General features: G+C 41.1%; 1 protein-coding gene and 1 pseudogene across 4 annotated transcripts in view; one reads left to right on the top strand and one right to left on the bottom strand.

The window, feature by feature from the left end:
• Nucleotides 1-20,533, top strand: part of Pcsk5 (proprotein convertase subtilisin/kexin type 5) — a 431,011-nt gene that overhangs the window by 6,233 nt on the left and 404,245 nt on the right. The gene's annotated exons all lie outside the window — the stretch shown is intronic.
• LOC120100483 (small nucleolar RNA U13) lies at nucleotides 6,120-6,214 on the bottom strand (annotated as a pseudogene).

Here is a 20,533-nt window from a genome sequence, read left to right as displayed (position 1 = left end):
TAGTACACATCTCTACACTTGAGAGTGCCAAAGGGAGCAATTAACATCAATAAGTGTGTTGATTTGAGTGAGTCCTGGGAGAGCAATGAGAACAGGAAGAAAACACGAGTAGGAGTGTATGTGTGTGTCTATGTGTGTACGTCTGTGTGTGTGTGTGTGTGTGTGTGTGTGTGTGTGTGTGTGTGTTCTTTTCCTAACTAACCTGACCCTCTGTCCCTTATTTCTAAATTAGGGTACCACTGCTTAGCACATTTAGGGAGGTTGCTAAAATAGGGAAGATGAATATTTAGCTAAAATAATGCACTTAAAGCATTTTATGTTTTCTAAGGACCCTAAAAAGTGACAGATTCTGCTCAAAGGAAAATGAATGGATATTGTGGTGGCTGGTTCTTTGGGGAGTGAAATCATTGTGATTTTCCTTTGGGATGTAACTGGGGACAAATGGAAGAATAGACAGCATTGTACCTGATTTCCCTAAGAGGATACTGAGGGCTACCTAAACTTTTGCCTAAGAGCCATGAATACAGTTTTGAGCTTGAGGCTCAAAACAACAGGTGACATTTTTTACAGAATTTATGTAGTCTATACTTTTTTAAAAACCTGATCAGCGCTAAGCCTTCCAGTCTCCTGGTTGGATAGGCCTTGTGTTTACCAATTACGGACAATGTAGGGGTTGCAAAATCAAAATGCCAGCTTTTCAATTTCACCTCACTGTGAATGTATATTAAGAAGAGTGAGGAAGTAAAACGTGAAACATTGTAGGCCTATAAAGAACACAGAGGGAATCATCTTGGGGTCAGGTGTCCAGAACCCAACTCATGTCACTTAAATACACAATGGCAAGCAGTTGAGTACACAGGGAATTTATCAGTTGAAACAGTTTTACCTATCTCATCCCACAGTTCTGAAAATAGCAGATGATATTTTTTTACAGAATTTATGGGGTCTATACTTTTCTTTTAAATAGACCCTATCGTGAGCCAAACTAACTTCCATTAATTACAATGCTTTTTGTTCTATTACAGAAACAATTAAGGATTTAATCTTAGTAGTGTTCACAATCCAGGTAGAGGTTTACCTAAGGACATTGGCATGTGTGACTCCTAGTCAATTTGTAGACATTTATGTGCCTTCTTTATGTGAAGAATTGTGAATTCTGAACTTCTACAGCCAAATTTTGTTTTGTTTTGTCTTGTTTTAAAGACTGATTATGGACTTGTCTAGCTCAAAAGCCAGAGGTGATACTAATGTCTGTGACTCTTCACTTTCCCTTGTTAGCTTCACTCTCAGGCGAATGGTTTCCACAAAACCTCAAAGGTCATGTGACTCTCAGTAATTCTCTTACCCAGCAGTGGCATTAAACCCCCAAAAGGAAGATAGTGTGTTCTGGTCATTGAATGGGAGTATGTATCCCACATTTGGGCCAGTCATTTGTCCAAGGGGAGAGTGGTTCATGGGTCATCCTGAGCCACGTGTTGAGCTTTGAAGCAAGTGAAATGTTTATCTCGGCTGGCAGTCCGACATAAGGGGAGGGGCAGTTCCCTAAAGGAAAATGAAATTCTATTACTAGAATAAGAGAAAACAGATGTGGGACAGGGAATGACCCCACTACTGATACGATTACATAAGGCCATAATGCTCAGGCTAGCTCTAACATTACCAGGGAAGATTAGTTATCCTGTGTCTACTATGTATACTATGGTTAGTTATATATACTAAGTTCTATGAGGAGAGCATACAGCACATGTTGCTTCAACGGACATGTGACTCTCCCCGGGTCTACAGATTGTGAGAGCATTGCTGAGACTAGAGAGCTTTACTCCCCACGGTCATTCAAAGGAGCAGCGGAGATCTGTCCACTTAGGATGGTTCAATCATGCCTGGGGAGTGTTCATAATGAACTGGAGGAAGCAGCTGAAGATAAAGGTTATCACTAATAATAAAGTGGGAAAGATTTGGAAGTTCCTAAGGAAGTATATTCAGTAGGTTTTGGTGACTAAGTTGAAAGTGTGGCTTGAGGGAGAATGAATGAAACAGCTTCAATTATAGCTTCAGGACTTGAAGAATGGGGAGTCATTAGTACCATTTGAACAATATATGGGGACACTTTTGAGGTGACATAGATTAATCCTTAGTTTTGAAAGAATTTTGTTTAGCATAGGTTTTAATGTGTACAATATCGTGTTTCAGTAGATGAGTATATATATATGTTTGTGTGTGTGTGTTACATATAGAGACGTATACACACATAGTTAGAGACACGTAAATCTTTTACATCTCTCCACCCTTTAATTTATTTATTAAAAATATTTTATTTTTAAAATTTTGTGTTTTTAAAATTTAAAATTAAAACTTGCCTGTTTGTGCCTATGTGGGTATGCTGGGCTGCGGTAGGCAGAAGCGTCAAATTCAACTGAAGCCGAAGTTACAGATCATTGACAGCTGCCCAACATGGGTGCAGGGAACCGAACTTGGGTTATCTACCAGAGCCATACATACTATTACCCTCTGTGACATGTCTTCAGCCTACTTATTTTTTAACAGGAGTACCTAAAATCTAGTCATTTTGGTTGCCAGTTTTCAGTAAACAATACATGCCTAATATTATTCCTTTAGTGTTCCTGTTATCCATCAAATCACTAAGTGTTTCAACATCTAGAACTCTACTTCTTTTGACTTATGCGTATCATTTCCTCTTTCCTCTCAGTCAGGATACCTACCACTCTACTCTCTTGCTCAATGGCTTGCTTTCCCACCCTCATTCAGATTCCACACACAATTGAGATCATCAGCCCTATACAAAAGGACAGGAGCAATGAAATTTCCTTTCTGACGGGCAGGAGAGTATTTAGCCCAGGAAAGAAGTAGCGATCTCTGCAGATAGAGTTTACCCTTCATCCACCTCCACATGACCTGTGGAAGTTTGTAGGAAGTGCACTGTGAACATCAGTTGCTGAGGGATGACACATGGCTAGAGAAGCGGGACCATGAAAGAAAGGTAGAGGAATGCCCTCAGTTAGGAAGCCAAGGAGGAAGGCAGTGGGCAATGGGAAGACAGAGCAGGGGAGGTGCCTTCTAAGAGGTCCCGAATGAAAGGATGTGTCCACTGGGTCTATGGCAATGAGGCGTTCTATCCAGCAGGGTGGGAATGAGTGGAGTTCTTAGCCCGTTCTCCTGCTCTATTTCACATTGGGATTCAGTTGGGTTGTGATCCCATGCAGGACCAAATGCAAAGTCATTGCCTGCACTTCTGCTTCTGCTAAGTTTCCTATCTGTCTGTCCTCTCTCTCTCCATTTTTTTCTCACCAACATATTGTAGTTAGGACACAGATCTAGGGTCAAAGATCTTGGTACCCTAACGGCATTACTTCTAAGCTGGAATATAGGGGATCTTTCTCTGCCTGTTTCTTCATGTGTGAAGGGAGATAATAACATTATTTCCTCCTCACAGAATTGCTGTGAGAATTAATTAAAATAGCACTGACATAGGTTACATTGATTAATAAATAAGAAATGTCACTAAGCCTTTTTTTTAAGTTGTCTTAACCTTCATTAACTCATTTCAGTCTATTAATTTCTTTTCATGGATGCTGTTACTTTCAAACATGTTTGATTTTAGAAAGGAAATGATTACTACCATGTGTGTGTGTGGCACGTGAACACGCACACACACACACACACACAGGCACATGCACAGGCACACTTAGACTTTTATTTCTCTACTAGTCAGTGAGCTCTTTAGATACAGTTCAGAGCTCCATTTAAGTAAATGTCCCTAGCACAAAGCATAGTAGATGTTAAACTAGAGGTACAAAGAGCCTAGGTAGAAGAATACATTTGAGAGAGATAGAGATAGAGATAGAGATAGAGATAGAGATAGAGAGAGAGAGAGAGAGAGAGAGAGAGAGAGAGAGAGAGAGATTAGTACTTCCAAATTCTCACAGGAACGAAAGTGAGTGGAGAGACAGAGGTGCTCATGTTGTGATAGAAACGAAGTGGTATTGAATAGTCATGACAGTGTCAGCCACTGAACAAGCAAAGGGGGCCTACAGAGGAACAGGACCTGTGGAAGGGATGTCTGTATGCTCCAGAGTTTGAAATATTTTTAGAAAATTCTTAAAAAGATAAGCCACTTTAAAACGAATTTGCAAATAGCAATGTGGTTATTTGTTGCTCGTACTTATAGCTCAGTAGGTATCGATTAAACAGACAAGTAAAAGAAATGAATCATTGATTGGTTTTGTACCATTTTGCCCTTCATACCAGAGGGGTGGAATTTACCAGCTTAGAGGGAAGGCAGAAAGAGACTCTGGGAACTAGGGACCTAGTCCCTGAACACAAGAATACTGTTTTGAAATGACTGAACAGTATCTTGACTTGATAGAGAGGCAACTGGTAGGAACCCAGGAGTAGGTGGGCATAGGGCTGTAAATTCAAAATAAAAATGGATGGCTAATTCAATAAACTAATGATTAAAGCCATTCCTGAGGTGTTTTGTTGCTGCTGTTTATTTGAAAGAGTGTCTCCATATATCCCGGCTTCCCTGGAACTTGGAGTAATCCTCCTGCTTCTGTCTCTCTAGTGAAGGGATTATAGGTATGGTCCACTGTATGCGTATACCCCATCCCAGAGGGTTTTCATAAGCTTCTCCCTGTAACGTTTCTGTATGATGATAAGGTCCAAGGTGTGGCAGAGGTGGGTGGCCAGAGAGTGAACATCTGAGAGCAGCGGGTTAGAAGGGGTCAATAAGCTGAGGCTGAGAGACTGGGAAGGGTTATTAGTGTGAGTTAGGTGGGGATTGAAGTGATTTGGGCTGGTAGACCCACTGTGCTGATAAACGTGGAGTTGGCCTCACGTTTCAATTCTCCTTGGATAAATGTAGACATTATCTCTGCTTTCCACTACGGTGTGCTATTATTTGCACTGCAGGTCCTGTACCAACTTATGGGATAAAGACAGACACAGAGCTGATTGCTTTCAACTCCCAGTGTGTGTGGGTTTTTTTTTTTTTTTTTTTTTTTGGTTCTTTTTTTCGGAGCTGGGGACCGAACCCAGGGCCTTGCGCTTCCTAGGTAAGCGCTCTACCACTGAGCTAAATCCCCAGCCCCGTGTGTGTGGGTTTTTTCCCCCTTTATTTGACTTAAAATCTGAAGATTGCACTGAGCTCTGAATATAGAAGGAACCGAGTACATGGAGATTGTTAGACTAGAAATAATACTAAAGTTATTTTTCTTTCGGTGTTATAACTTTTCCTGGGGAGCCAGGAACAAATGTCTCTTCATCCCAGGTAGGGCACACATGACAAACCAAAGACCTCTCTTCTATTTCAATGTCTTTTATTGGACTAGTGCGTTTACTGGGGTTACTGAGAGTAGCAGGAATGAGGGGTTATTTGCAGAAGTGTGAATGACTCAAAGGCATCTGCATCACCAAAAAAACCCGTCTAAGCACTGTTGACCACTCAAGAAAACTGTCTGCCTGGAGCTCCCTGTACAACTTGCCGTCAGGCCCAGGGGAGCGTCTTCTCTCTGATAGATTACTGCTTGGAGAAGGGTTTGTGAATCTTGTAACTCGGAGTTTCCTGAGCCTTGTGAGTTTCATTAGTTTCCTGGGTCTTATGACTCAAGTTTTTTCCTTCAGAAAGGACGGGTTCAATCTGGAGGCAGTAGCTACATCACGTTTGGTTTTGAGGGACGGCTACTTACGGTGGAGCCAGGATTCCCTGCTTCTCTTTATGGAGTCTAGGCTGACTTCAAACTCATAGTGATCCTCCTGTGTCTGGGTCCCATGTAGGGATTACTGATCAGGTGTTTTCTATCACACCAGCTGTAAAGTACGATGTCACATATATTTACTACAGTTTAGGTAACCATATAGCCTGCTTTCCATCTCTGAATTATGATGAAAATTTATTAATTTATTCACATGTCACATAGCCTGCCATATATATGTATGTATATTAATATATATGTATATTAAATGTATATTTAACGTAGCACAATGAAGCAGGGTTCTGAACATGTTGCTTTATGTACTCTTGCCCTAAGTTTTACTGCCTATTGGATATGGATTTTAGATTTATTTATAGAGTGTCCTTCTTAGAACCATTTCTTTTTTCACGTCAGATGGGTAACGTGTGACATCAGAACAAGGTGTGAGGGAGGAATGTCACTGATGTGAACATCCAATCCTCATGTTTAGGAGACAAAAAGATCAGTAATATATAGCATTTTAAGATTACTCTATGCAATAGGTTAATCTTGTTTGCATTTGTATGTTAATCTGTATGTTAATTTAGAGTTAGAATTACTAAAGAAACATTAAGTTCCTAGTGTAATTTTCTATGCATTATCTGAATGGTTAATTCTCTCTTGGGAAAATTACATTTTGGATACCATGCCAACATTGAAATCAGATTTATTAAAAGCAGGCCTTTTCGTGATGGCTTTCCCAGCATTCCAGTAAGCCGAGCTTTCTCTCTCCCTCTCTCTCTCTCTCTCTCTCTCTCTCTCTCTCTCTCTCTCTCTCTCTGTGTGTGTGTGTGTGTGTGTGTGTGTGTGTGTTCAGGGTGAAAGAACTTTGAAACTGAAGAAAAACTTATTGGTAGGGCTGATTCTTTTGTAATAATATTCATAGATAAAAGATTTGGTGTTCTTCTATACTGAGACAGTTACAGCTGTGAAAATATTGCATTCTCTCCATATTGATGTTCCCAGGCTTCTGTCTTGTTTTCTCTAATTGAAATTTCTCAACCAAAATAAAGCTTGGTCATGCACACAGGTTAGAATAGAGTGCAGGGAGCGGGGAGATAATCCCAGAGCCTTTAACATTATAGTCAGATATCCGTAACTCCAAATTAGATGGGTACTGCTTGCTTGTGGTGGTGTTAACTGTAGGTTTAGGCACCTCTCCTTTGGGCACCCTGCATTTCTGACAAATTAAGGCCCCCTCTTTGGGATTAGTCTCATTAATAAGAGAATTTAAAAATGGACTCAGGGGAAACTCAAAGACACTTTTTATTAGAGTTTGGGAGAAGAAAGAAGGGCAAGCAAGTTGTAAAAAGCACCGAGGAGCTTTGGGAGAGAATCTGTGGAGAAAGGAGAGAGGAAGCAGTTCCTGCCTTTTGAGTTAGGCTGGGATGCTCAGCAGTGGAGATCAGCAAGCAGCCCTGTGGCAGCAAACACCAGCGTAGTGGGAGGTGGAGAGCTTCAGAAAGAGTAGGCAAGCCTGGAGTGTCATAGAGAACATGCCTAGATGTCAGCCATTATCTGAAAGACAGATGGAAAGTAAGAAAAAGTTATGCATTTTTTTGAATAATGACTAAGAAAATGGGAGGAATTAACAGAGTTATGTAGCCATTTTCAAAACTTGGTCAGTGACTTTTGTTGTCTTATTAACCCAAACTATCCAGCCAACTTCTCTCTTTAATCTCTAATCATCAAGACTATTTATTCTAGGTACACTAAATGATTGTGTGTGTGTGTGTGTGTGTGTGTGTGTGTGTGTGTGTGTGTGTGTGTGTGTGCGCATGTGTGAGGATGTGTATGTATGTGTTGGAGGTGGAAATAGAAGCAAGCATAAATATCAATGCTTTCTACGAAAAAAGTTGTAGCTTAGGATTTGTTGCAGGGACCTTGAAATTGCTATGCTAAATGATTATTCTGTTTATGCAAAATTCACATTTACAAATCTGTTGAAGCAGAAGGGAAGAGTTGATGAGTAATGTTAATCAAAATGTCATTTAATTCACTGTTATGTCCTCTCTCTGTTTTCTAAGAAAGGGTCAGATATCCCAGACTGACCTCAAACACTATGTAGACCAAGTATGACCCTGAATTCCTGCTCCTCCTGACTCTACCTCCCAAGTGCTGGGATGTACAGTCATTTGAAACTATCCATAGTGGTATTTCCCTTTTCAGTATCTCTGGATAAACCACTGGATAATGCATGTCTTAGTTAGGATATTTATGCATGTGATAAAACCCAGTGTCCAAAAGCAACTTTGGGTGGAAAGAATTTATTTCACCATATAGTTCTCAGATCACACTCCATTACTATGGGAAGTCAAAGCAGGAATGTGGGGGTAGGAGCTGAAGTAGAAGCCACAGAGGAACATTGCTTACTGGCCTGCTTCTAAAGGCTTGGTCAACCTACTTGTACAACTCAGGACCACCTGTCTAGGGGTTGCACTGCCCACAGTGGGCAGGTCATCTCCACATCCTTCATTAAACAAGACAATGCACTACAGACTTGCCTACAGGTCATTCTGATGGAGGCTTTTTTAAAATTCAAATTCACTCTTCCCAGGTATATCTAGGTTGACAAAGCACACCTAACAAGAACAATATACTTTGTATGAGTAAAGTGTATGATATCATCTATCTATTAAGCCCTGGGGGTGATTAATAGGTACCTGTTTGTCAACCATTCTGGTAAGCTTAACCCTGCTACATTTGCTTGTTCTGGTTAAGTTTATCTTAGATTGGGAGAAGGCACACTATAAACCTTAGTGACATAAGTAAAATAACTTGTAAGTGCTCTTAGAAAGCACATACCTTAGTAGATTAAAAACCGATGTAGAGGAGAGTGAGCACTTTTGAGACAAAAGCCAAAGAAGCTCATGCAGGACAAAACAGTGAGTTAAGTACCTAAATGGTAAGAAGGAGCTATCCTTGCTAAGAGGAAAACTCATAGCCCCAAGTGCCTGCAGAAAGAAACAGGAGAGAACATATATCAGCAGCTTGACAGTACACCTAAAACTCTAGAACAAAAAGAAGCAAATACACCCAGGAGGAGTAGAAGGCAGGAAATAATCAAACTTAGAGCTGAAATCAACCATGTAGAAACAAAAAGGACCATAGAAAGAATCAACAGAACCAAAAGTTGGTTCTTTGAGAAAATCAACAAGGTAGATAAAGCCTTAGCCAGAAAAATGAGAGGACACAGAGAGTGTGTCCAAATTAACAAAATCAGAAATGAAAAGGGAGACATAACTACAGATTCACAGGAAATTCAAAAAATCATCAGATCCTACTACAAAGTCTATAATTCAACAAAACTTGAAAATCTGCAGGAAATAGACAATTTCCTAGACAGATACCAGGTACCAAAGTTAAATCAGGAACAGATAAGCCATTTAAACAACCCCATAACTCCTAAAGAAATAGAAGCAGTCATTAAAGGTCTCCCAACCAAAAAGAGCCCAGGTCCAGACGGGTTTAGTGCAGAATTCTATCAGACCTACATAGAAGACCTCATACCAATACTATCCAAATTATTCCACAAAATTGAAACAGACAGAGCACTACCTAATTCCTTCTATGAAGCCACAATTACTCTTATACCTAAACCATATGAAGACCCAACAAAGAAAGAGAACTTCAGAACAATTTCCCTTATGAATATCGACGTGAAAATACTCAATAAAATTCTGGCAAACTGAATCCAAGAATACATCACGATCAAGTAGGCTTTATCCCAGGTATGCAGGGATGGTTTAATATACAGAAAACTACCAACGTAATCCACTATATAAACAAACTGAAAGATAAAAACTACATGATCATTTCATTAGATGCTGAGAAATCATTTGACAAAATTCAACACCCCCTCATGATAAAAGTCCTGGAATGAACAGGAATTCAAGGCCGATACCTAAACATAATGAAAGCCATATACAGCAAACCAGTTGCTAACATTAAACTAAATGGAGAGAAGCTTGAAGCAATGCCACTAAAATCAGGGACTAGACAAGGCTGCCCACTCTCTCCCTACTTATTCAATATAGTTCTTGAAGTCCTAGTCAGAGCAATCAGACAACAATAGGATATCAATGGTATACAGATTGGAAAGGAAGAAGTCAAAATATCACTATTTGCAGAAGATATGATAGTATATTTAAGTGAACCCAAAAGTTCCACCAGAGAACTACTAAACCTGATAAACACCTTCAGCAAAGTGGCTGGGTATAAAATTAACTGAACAGTAGCCTTCCTCTACACAAAAGAGAAACAAGCTGAGAAAGAAATTAGGGAAACGACACCCTTCATAATAGTCCCAAATAATATAAAATAGCTTGGTGTGACTTTAACCAAGCAAGTGAAAGATCTGTATGATAAGAACTTCAAGCCTCTGAAGAAAGAAATTGAAGAAGATCTCAGAAGATGGGAAGATCTCCCATGCTCATAGATTGGCAGGTATATTATAGTAAAAATGGCCATTTTACCCAAAGCAGTCTACAGATTCAATGCAATCCCCATCAAAATTCCAATCCAATTCTTCAGAGATTTAGACAGAATATTTTGCAAATTCATCTGGAATAACAAAAAACCCAGGATAGCTAAAACTATCCTCAACAATAAAAGAACTTCAGGGGGAATCACTATCCCTGTACTCAAGCAGTATTACAGAGCAATAGTGATAAAAACTGTATGGTATTGGTAGAGAGACAGTCAGATAGACCAGTGGAATAGAATTGTAGACCCAGAAATGAACCTACACACCTATGGTCACTTGATTTTTGACAAAGGAGCCAAAACCATCCAATGGAAAAAAGATAGCATTTTCAGCAAATGGTGCTGGTTCAGCTGGAGGTCAGCAGGTAGAAGAATGCAGATCGATCCATGCTTATCACCCTGTACAAAGCTTAAGTCCAAGTGGATCAAGGACCTCCACATCAAACCAGATACACTCAAACTAATAGAAGAAAAAGTGGGGAAGCATCTCGAACACATGGGCACTGGAGAAAATTTCCTGAACAAAACACCAATGGCTTAGGCTCTAAGATCAAGAATTGACAAATGGGGTCTCATAAAACTGCAAAGCTTCTGTAAGGCAAAGGACACTGTGGTTAGGACAAAACAGCAACCAACAGATTGGGAAAAGATCTTTACCAATCCTACAACAGATTTTTTTATATCGAAAATATACAAAGAACTCACTAAGTTAGACTGCAGGGAGACAAATAACCCTATTAAAAATGGGGTTCAGAGCTAAACAAAGAATTCACAGCTGAGGAATGCCGAATGGCTGAGAAGCATCTAAAGAAATGTTTGACATCTTTAGTCATGAGGGAAATGCAAATCAAAGCAACCCTGAGATTCCACCTCACACCAGTCAGAATGGCTAAGAACAAAATCTCTGGTGACAGCAGATGCTGGCAAGGATGTGGAGAAAGAGGAACACTCCTCCATTGTTGGTGGGATTGCAAACTGGTACAACCATTCTGGAAATCAGTCTGGAGGTTCCTCAGAAAATTGGACATTGCACTACCTGAGGACACAGCTATACCTCTCTTGGGCATATACCCAAAAGATTCTACAACATATAAAAAAGACACATGCTCCACTATGTTCACAGCAGCCTAATTTATAATAGCCAGAAGCTGGAAAGAACCCAGACGTCCTTCAACAGAGTGATGGATACAGAAAATTTGGTACATCTACACAATGGAATACTATTCAGCTATCAAAAACTTTATGAAATTCATAGGCAAATGGATGGAACTGGAAAGTATCATCCTGAGTGAGGTAACCCAATCACAGAAAAACACACATGGTATGCACTCATTGATAAGTGGATATTAGCCCAAATGGTCAAATTATCCTAGATGCACAGAACACATGAAACTCAAGAAGGATGACCAAAATGCAGATGCTTCACTCCTTCTTCAAAAGGGAAACAAGAATACCCTTAGGAGGGGATAGGGAAGCAAAGTTTAGAACAGAGGCTGAAGGAACACCCATTCAGAGTCTGCCCCACATGTGGCTCATACATATATAGCCACCAAACTAGATAAGGTGGATGAAGCAAAGAAGTGCAGGCTGACAGGAACCGGATGTAGATCTCTCCTGAGAGACACTGCCAGAATCTAGCAAATACATAGGTGAATGCCAGCCGAAAACCACTGAACTGAAAATGGGATCCCCATTGACAGAATCAGAGAAAGGACTGAAAGAGCTGAAGGGGCTTGAGACCCCATATGAACAACAATGCCAAGCAACCAGAACTTCCAGGGACTAAGCCACTACCCAAAGCCACTACCCAAGGTTGGACTGACCCTGGGCTCCAACCTCATAGGTAGCAATGAATAGTCTAGTAAGGGGACCAGTGGAAAGGGGAAGCCCTTGGTCCTGCCAAGACTGAACCCCCAGGGAATGGGATTCTTCGGGGGAGGACAGTAATGGGGGGAGGATGGGGCGGGAACACCCATATAGAAGGGGAGGAGGAGGGGTTAGGGGGATGTTGGCCTGGAAATCGGGAATAACATTTGAAATGTAAATAAGAAATACCCAATTTAATATAGATGAAAAAGAAAGGAGCTATCTACAAAGCTTTCTGCAGGGGGGTGAGCTCAATACAGAGGAGGTTGCACACACAAAATCCCCAAGGAGTTGACCACAAATGTAACAAGAAAGCTATGGTAGAGCTTGACATTGCTGTTAGCACTTCCCTGTTCTGAAGTCACCAGGAGTTCTGGTATCTGATACATGAATGCCTTTGGCATTTTCATGATTTTTTCCCACTTGTCTTGAAATACTTGCACCATTTTGTATCCTACTCTGCCTCTTAAGTGCCTAACTGAGCATTGTTCCCTAGATGTCCTCCATGATTTCCTGCTTCTATACCTGTCTTTGTGCTCAGAATGCTCAGCTAACCATTGCTCCTCAAAATACTAAGTTATCTCAAAGTCACTTCTTTATCTGCCCTGAAAGTATAGCTAAACCCAGCATATAGGCACAATTCCTGTGAACCTTCGAACAAACCAATCCCTATTGTGCTTTCTCTTTTGGGACTTACTGTAGTTGGGTTTCAATTCCTTGGTTTCCTCCTTGGGGGCGGGAGGGGGGTGGTAATTATTATGCTATTTCATAGCATGCTGAATGGTGCTATGAAATGACTCTAGAAACAGTCAATATACTAGTTAAATCCTAAAACACTTATAGACACGTGCAATTTGTACAAAATAAATCTGAACACTAGAGAAAGTTTCTAAAATGTTTATAACACAGCCAATGAGGAAGACTGGTTAGGACATAATATGTTTGATAAAGAGGTGGAGTTAAAAAATCAATGATACGCCGGTACATTAAAACTCTGGCTTCCTGGGTAATAACCAACACTTATCTCTTACTGTTTCTGACCTTGGCATTGTCCTTGAGGTCATTCTGTTTTTGACTCTCAGCTTTATCTGTGTGATCATCGAAGTACTCAGAATGACAGTATCCAGTGTGAGAGCCAGGTCCCAGTTCACCCTGGGAACAGACTTGCTTCTCCATGGATATCAGTGAGCACCAAGAGCTTCCTGGCTGTCATAACTGCTCTGAATATGGCCCTGGAAGTCTTGTGTCTGCTGGGACAGTGAAAAGAAAAAAGCATAGAGCCTTCCCGTCAAAGAACTGGCTAATGATGAGAAAAGAGTTTCAGGTCACAGGCAGATCTACTGTCTGCGCAGAAACAGTGCAATGGGAAAAAAAGCAAATGCAGCATATTGAAGGTCCTTGAAGCTTCCTGAAAGATAGCAGTGAAATCTTCTGATGGCCATAGACACAGGGCAGGGCCAAGCCGGATTGGTTGTTTTGGAAGGCCAAAACTCTGAATCTTCATGAGAGGGAGGATTGGATTGCAGACTCCAGAACAAACAGACATAAATTAGTCCTCTAGCTTAGACCATAAGGAGTGGCTTCTGAAATATCCTGGGAGATAGGAAACAAACTCAGGACAAATAGAACAAACATTCATTGGGAGTTAACTCCCTTTAATTACAGAAAGAACATTCTCTTGGTTGAGTGACATGGCCGGAAGCCAATCTCTCAAACGAGATGGGTCTCCCCGTTTGACCTATCTAGGGCTGTCAGATCCAAGCCTCAAATGACCAGGCCCTCAGGCTCAGACACATAGAAGGGAAGATGAGTGATTTCCTGGGTTTCACGAGAGAGAGAGAGAGAGAGAGAGAGAGAGAGAGAGAGAGAGAGAGAGAGAGAGAGAGAGAGAGAGAGAGGAGAATAAGTTTTCCCATGCGATGTGTGAGTTAAGACTAGAGCAATTTCTTCCTCTGACACGATGCATCTCAGTGCAAAGACCCATCCATTCTTTTTGTTTGGACTCTGTCTTCTCCTCTCCTGGCCATTCAGCGGTCAGGACTTCAGTCACCCTCTCTTTTTCTTCCTTGCAAATGGACCCCTGTGTCCATTTTCAGTGTCTGAAAACTGTCAGGCTCAGATCCTGCCTCTTCACTCACATGACTCAAATTATCTGTGGGCTAAAATCTCTAGCATTCATCAAGCACGCAGGTGAACTTTCCTGTTTTCTTTCTTTCTATTTGTCATGATTTCCTTCCCGGTTACAGAGAGACAGGGAGAGGGAGAGAGAGAGGAGGAGTGGGAAGAGAGAGTGGGAGAGGGAGAGGGAAAGAAAAGGGGGAGGAGAGGGGAGAGGAAAATGGAGAGGAAGAGGGAGGGAGAAAGGGAGGGAGGGAGAGAGGGGGAAGGAGGAGGGAGGAGGGAGGAGATGGAGATGGAGACGGAGACGGAGACGGAGAGGGAGAGAGAACAGTAATATAGTAGTTCTGGGTACTGAACCTAGAGCCTTCTTTCAGGCAAGAAAACTATCACTGAGCTCTACCAGCCTTTTCGTATCTTTTATTTTGAGACAGGATGTCACTAAGTATCCCAGACTGGCTTGAACCCACTCTGTAGTCATGGCAGATCTTGAATTTGTGATAATCTTGCCTCATCCTCTTGGTGTCTGGTCTATCCAGTAATTCCTTTAATGACAGGGTTCCAGTCTGGTGTACCTTCAAATGCCATGTGACATCTAGAAGGATGCTCAGCAGTTAAAATGGCCTCAGAAGTGTATTCTGCAGTGGACAGATGACAAGTCATATGGACAGCTCGAGCCATTGCTGCCCACAGTGTGAGAAGTTATGGATTTTTGGAGTTACGTGTGCACAAGTGAAATGTGAACAGAAGTGACACATGTCCCTTCACTAACAGTCAGTGAGTGACTCCTGGTGATGGTCATCTGTCTGGGTGACTGGCAGACCTCCAGGTAGTAGATACTTCATTAGTCTGGGTTCTTGAGGGGGTGTCTCACAAGGAGCTAGTACACAGTGGGCATATGACACAAGCTAGAGATAACCTTGGTGGTTTCAATTGCTTATTTTCTTGGGTCATCTGTTGTTGCAGCTGAACCTGGTGGATTAATACAAAAATCCAAATCTTAATGGTTTCTTTCTTAATCTTGTACACGATATAAAATAAGATCTGTGATAGAAGGGGGAGTTGATTAGTACAAGAATCCTTGTTTTAGAGAAAGTCCTAAGTAATCTATATTAATGAACAACAACATATTTCCTAAACCAGAAAATCAGAAGGCAGATAGCTAGGTCTTTGCATAGATGTGGACTCTAGATTCCCTTGTGTAGAGATTTGTACTCCCTGAAAGGAGTTTGGAAGATCCAGAGAGCTCAGTTGCTCTAATAAGTTGCTTTTCAACCAGCTTACTATACTGAGACTTGGAGTGTGAGTTCAGGTGTAGCTGTTTAGGACTGAAACCTGTTCAAAATTTTAGGGCTTTTTTGTAATCCCTACTCTTGGGAAGGAAAACATTTAGTGTGTCACAGGTTATCCTTTAATGTTCCCTATCAAATAAACTTGTTTGCTTTTGTATTTTATATTTGAAATAAATTGTTCTTCTAGTGCCAGCTACTTGAAGGGCTGTGGCTAGAGGATCATTAAAGTGTGGGCATTCTGGGCCACTCTGCAATATAGTGACACTTCAGCTCAGAAGAAAGATTGCTAAACAGGGGCAGAGCCGTCTTGCTGCTTGTCCATAGCGCCTGCTTGTGCTTTCCCCAAGACCTTACTGTGCTGTAGCACCCACTGCTGCAGAAGCCATTTGAGTCTGTGGTCTCTTTCCAGGGGATGCTCTGCTCTCCTGGTTGGAGACCTGGCTTCATGTCATGTGGGAACTTGCACTCCCTGATTTTCGATTTTCGTGATGCAGACACAGTAGGGAGTATCTGAGATGTGAAAAGCGATGGCCCAAGTCGAGTCTCCAACTGTTGAACAGAGTCCAAAGCAGCAGATTTTTCTTCTTTGGCAAGAAGGAGCTGAAGCAATGTGCAAGGATTTGGTTTGCCGATTCCCAATCTGCTAAAAGCTGGAGTACCTTAAAATGGGGAGCATGAGTGCTTCATAATGGATAAAATACTCTGGAGGTCCTGGGCCTTGCTGTCTTAGGCAAGCTGAGCACGGTGAGGCTTAATGGACTTGTAGGTTTTGTTTTCTTAAGTTAACATGCTGCATGTGGAATACACACTTCCATATTCTTTTACTAATAAAGATATAACTACTTCACTCAAGAAAAAAAACCTGGAAACTAAAGACAGTGGTAAACCCTGAAAGGCTTTTCAGCTACTCTCTACCCTGGAGCGTGGAGGCAATGTTCAGTAGTCATGCACTGATTTCACTTTGAGTCTTCCCCATTGCCAGCATTCTGTCCTTATCCGTTCATTGAAAACGTTTTCAAATACCCACACTCTAAAGGCCATCCCAAGCGACACACCCTAGCAGTGACATACACTAGCACTGCGCTTGGGAATTTTCATGCTCAAGTGCAGTATATTTTCTCACCAGAATAAATTGCTCATCCCTCCTTGCCTCAAAATCACACTCCCTATTTCTTTGGGGGCTGTGAATTCACTGGTAGATTACTTAGCATTTCCTGGGGCTTCCCTAACCTACGATGGCTTTTCTCATTGTCTGGAATTGCTGCCATAGTGTGCAAATCCCTTTTAATTTTCTGTTTGTGTTTTCTTTGTAAACATCCCATAGATCAAAGAAAGTTATAGTACTAATCAAAACTTCAAGACATGGAGATATAAGCTTCATCTCCTGGTAAGGGGACACATGAATTGTTGTGTCCAGATTTTTCAGGGCTACGGTTAATTGGATAGACAAAGGCGTGTGATGGTAAGGAAATAGAAAATAGGGAAAGGAAGCTGGGATGCTAGTGCAGTCATGTGGGTTAAGCACTTGAGAAATAGAGGCAAGAGGATCAGGAGTTTAGGGCCATCCTGGGCTACGTAAGACCTTGAGATGCAAGGAAGGGAATGGGGAGGAGAGGGGAAAGAAGAGAAGGGAGGGAGGAAGGAAAGAAGGAAGGAAGGGTGAAAGAAAGGAAAGAAGGAAGGGCCAAACTAATCAGGGAAGGGAGAAAATAAATCAAAAGCAATGAAAGGGGAATATCTAGGAAATCTCTTCAGTTGCAAATAGTTGATTAAAGAAATGTCATGCAGGAGGTGTCTTAGTTAGGGTCTCATTGCTGTGACTAAACGCCATGACCACTGCAACTCTTATAAAGGAAAACATTTAATTGGGGCTGGTTTAAAATCTGGAGTTTAGTCTATTATTATGGGAGGAAGCATGGTGGCAGGCAGGTAGACATGGTGCTAGAGAGGTATCTGGGAGTTCTGCCTCTAGATTGGTGAGCAGAAGGAAGAGAAAGTGGTGACACAGTATAGATTGAACATTTGAAGTATCAAAGCCTGTCCCTAGTGACACAGTTCCTTGAAAAAGGCCAAAGCTAACTCCTAATCACAAGTCCTCCTCCACAAGTCCTAATCATTTCAAATAATGCCACTTGCTATGAGCCTGTGGGAGCCATTTTTATCCAAACCACCACAGAATGTGAGGAAACAAAGGGCCAAACCAGGTGAAGGGAAGGCATAAGTATACCTGAAAGAAAGATCGTGGGCCTTTGGGTTATCTTAGATGAATATGGAGATGTCCGTTGGTCCAGAATGAGCACAGGTGTGTTAGGTGACGACTTCAGGAGTCAGGCAGGTGAGTGGGGAGTGTACACCCATCCTGTAAGTGCCGTTTCTCCCATTTTAGTGCATTTCCATTATGCTGAGACGTTTGATTCTGATTTCGTAGATCTGAGATTCTCTAGATGCAGTAGACAGAGTGCTCAGAGATTAGCACTTCTAAACAGCTCTCAGCTGTAGCACCAATGTTGCTGAGAGTGGCCCTGGTTTTCTCTGTGTGAGGAGGGTGGTCCTAAGGATGCTCTCAGTAGGTCCTGGGTTAGAATGTTTAAAGGCAGACATGTAACATAAAGGGTTGGCATTCTCATGCAGTCTAGTGTGAAGAACACGGGGTTTTGTTAGCGAAATCCCCCACAATGTTTACCCAGGGAACATTTTTCATTTCTTTGTTGTGAGCAACACACAGCAGGGCCTACTCTGGATTCTGCTCTTCCCAGTTTTCTACAGGTTTGTTCCAGAACACACATGCTTTGCCTCCTTGGAGTCATCCATGACCTGGTGACTAAAAGTCTTCCCATTCAGCCCCTCTTCCCTTAGTCCTTGCTCCAATGTCCCTGCTGTCAGTCCTGGCTGTGCCTCATTACAAAACGCCATAGAGTTGAATATCAGCTAGTGATTCCTGGTTTTAGATGGTAAGAAAATACTTGGTGCTTTCAAAAACACCTTCTGAGTGTGGCTTAATGGGCTCTTCCTGTAGCAACTTCTCTTATCTAAGCCTGTACTTCCTAATCATTATTCCTTGTCAACTTTGTTCTAAATATATTAAGTGGAAAATCCCAGAAGTCGAAATAAAGAACTTGTAGTATGTTAAATATTCTTATTATTAACTTTATTTGTATTATTATTAACTTGAAATGTCTCTTATTGTGCCCAATTTGCAAACTGAACTCTATTGTAAGTTATATTGTAGGAAATCATGGTGTATGCAGAGTTAGACCATCTGTTCTCTCAAGCATTCACCAGGGGTCTTTGAACACCATGGAGGATAGAGAAATGTGATTCACAACTCATGCTCAGAAACAGTGTGCTAAGCCCCCTTCCCCTGCATCCACTCTGGTCCCTTTTCTTGCCCTCTAAAAACATGAATCATTAGCTGATTTTCAACTCTATTGCATTTTGTAGTGAGATAGTCTGGCCGTTGCATAATAATAGTCTTTTGTATTTGGTATGGGAAAGAGCAGCAAATAGAATATCACGAGTAAGTACCGGGTGATATTGTGTGTCACAATACCTGTTATTGATTTGGAGTAGCCCTATTCATCCAGCAACTCGATAGGAAAACTTCAGAGTCTTACTTAGGATATAGGACCCTGGAAAGAGCCTGGAAAAGCAGGTCCCTCTTGGTTGTGTATTTCTGTTATGCCCTAGTGAACTTATGCATGTTTTTGTGTCTGGGCTGGACTGGAACATGGGGTGCATTTAAGAATTTTAATCTCATGTGTCTCAGTGGGAAATAACCTACAGTGTACATCTCAGAGTGGAACTCTATCTTCAACTCTTTAAAAAAAGAATTCTGCCTCTTTATTTTATCGGGGGTGGGGCTAAGTGACATCTCTATGACATGGTTTTATTTTGTTTTTTACATTTAAGCATTGCAGTTCTTAAATTGAATTTATTTATTTTTTTATTTTTTGACATCTGACTGAACTTCTCATGAGTTTTTTCCAAGCCCTTCTGATTCCTAGGACAAACTTTTCTTTCTGTTGCACGTGCAGACCTTACTTAAGAATCCTGAGGTGTTGTTTGCTTGCCTTCTTATTTTTGTGAGATGGTGTCTCTTTTTCACTCCGCCTAGTTTAGAATTCACTCTTTTCCCCACATCAAGCCGCTGGAAGTCTTCCACGTGTCTCTTGAGCGTTGAGGTTACAGGTGTGAGCTATCATACCTGACTTCCTATTTATTATTAAATGAGTTTTTAATATTAGTATTAGGGTCACAAAAGAAAAATAGAATAAGTAATTAGAGTTTTGAAATATTATTAGCAAATTGTGTCACAATGGACTGTATCACCGTGTACCAGGAATGGTTGTGTGCAACACTGACTTATAATATACTTAAACTAATTATTAACTCAACCAGATGTATTGACTTGAATGTTATCATAAAGGACTCTGAGATGTCAGGGTGACCAAGTTCTATAAAATTTATTGCTTGAGTATTGCTGGATCCAGTAATTCCAATAAGGCATTGCCTTTTGCCCCCAAACCACCACAATAAATAGGGTTGTTATGTACTATTGGGAAGAAAGTGTGCATGTGTTTTAAGTAATAATAATTCATTTGTTTTGAAATGGGTACTACTTTCAAAAGTCTGTATCTTTGGAAGAGCCCTGATATTATTCTTTTAAAGTATAAATATCCTTAGGTAATTAGACTCTTCTGGATTTTAGAGTTGAGAGCAGTAGACTTAGACCAGTGGTTCTCAACTTTCCTAATTCTGCAACCCTTTAATACAGTTCCTCATGCAGTGGTGACCCCCAACCATAAGATTATTTTGTTGCTACTTCATAATTGTTATGGATTGTCATGTAAATATTTTTGCAGATAGAAGTTTGCCAAAGGGGTCACGACCCATAGGTTGAGAACCACTGAGTTAGCCCCTTCTTCTACAATGTAGACAATGGAACCTAAAAAGAGGAATAGATATATTACTGTCCAGGTCTTCTGCAGACTTGAATTGTAGCATATTCTAAATGCTGATTAC

This window comes from Rattus norvegicus, chromosome 1 (genome assembly GCF_021556685.1).
Source record: "Rattus norvegicus strain SHRSP/BbbUtx chromosome 1, alternate assembly SHRSP_T2T, whole genome shotgun sequence".
Taxonomy (NCBI): domain Eukaryota; kingdom Metazoa; phylum Chordata; class Mammalia; order Rodentia; family Muridae; genus Rattus; species Rattus norvegicus.
The sequence above is the reverse complement of the archived record's forward strand: the minus strand, read 5'-3'. Positions and strand labels throughout refer to the sequence as shown.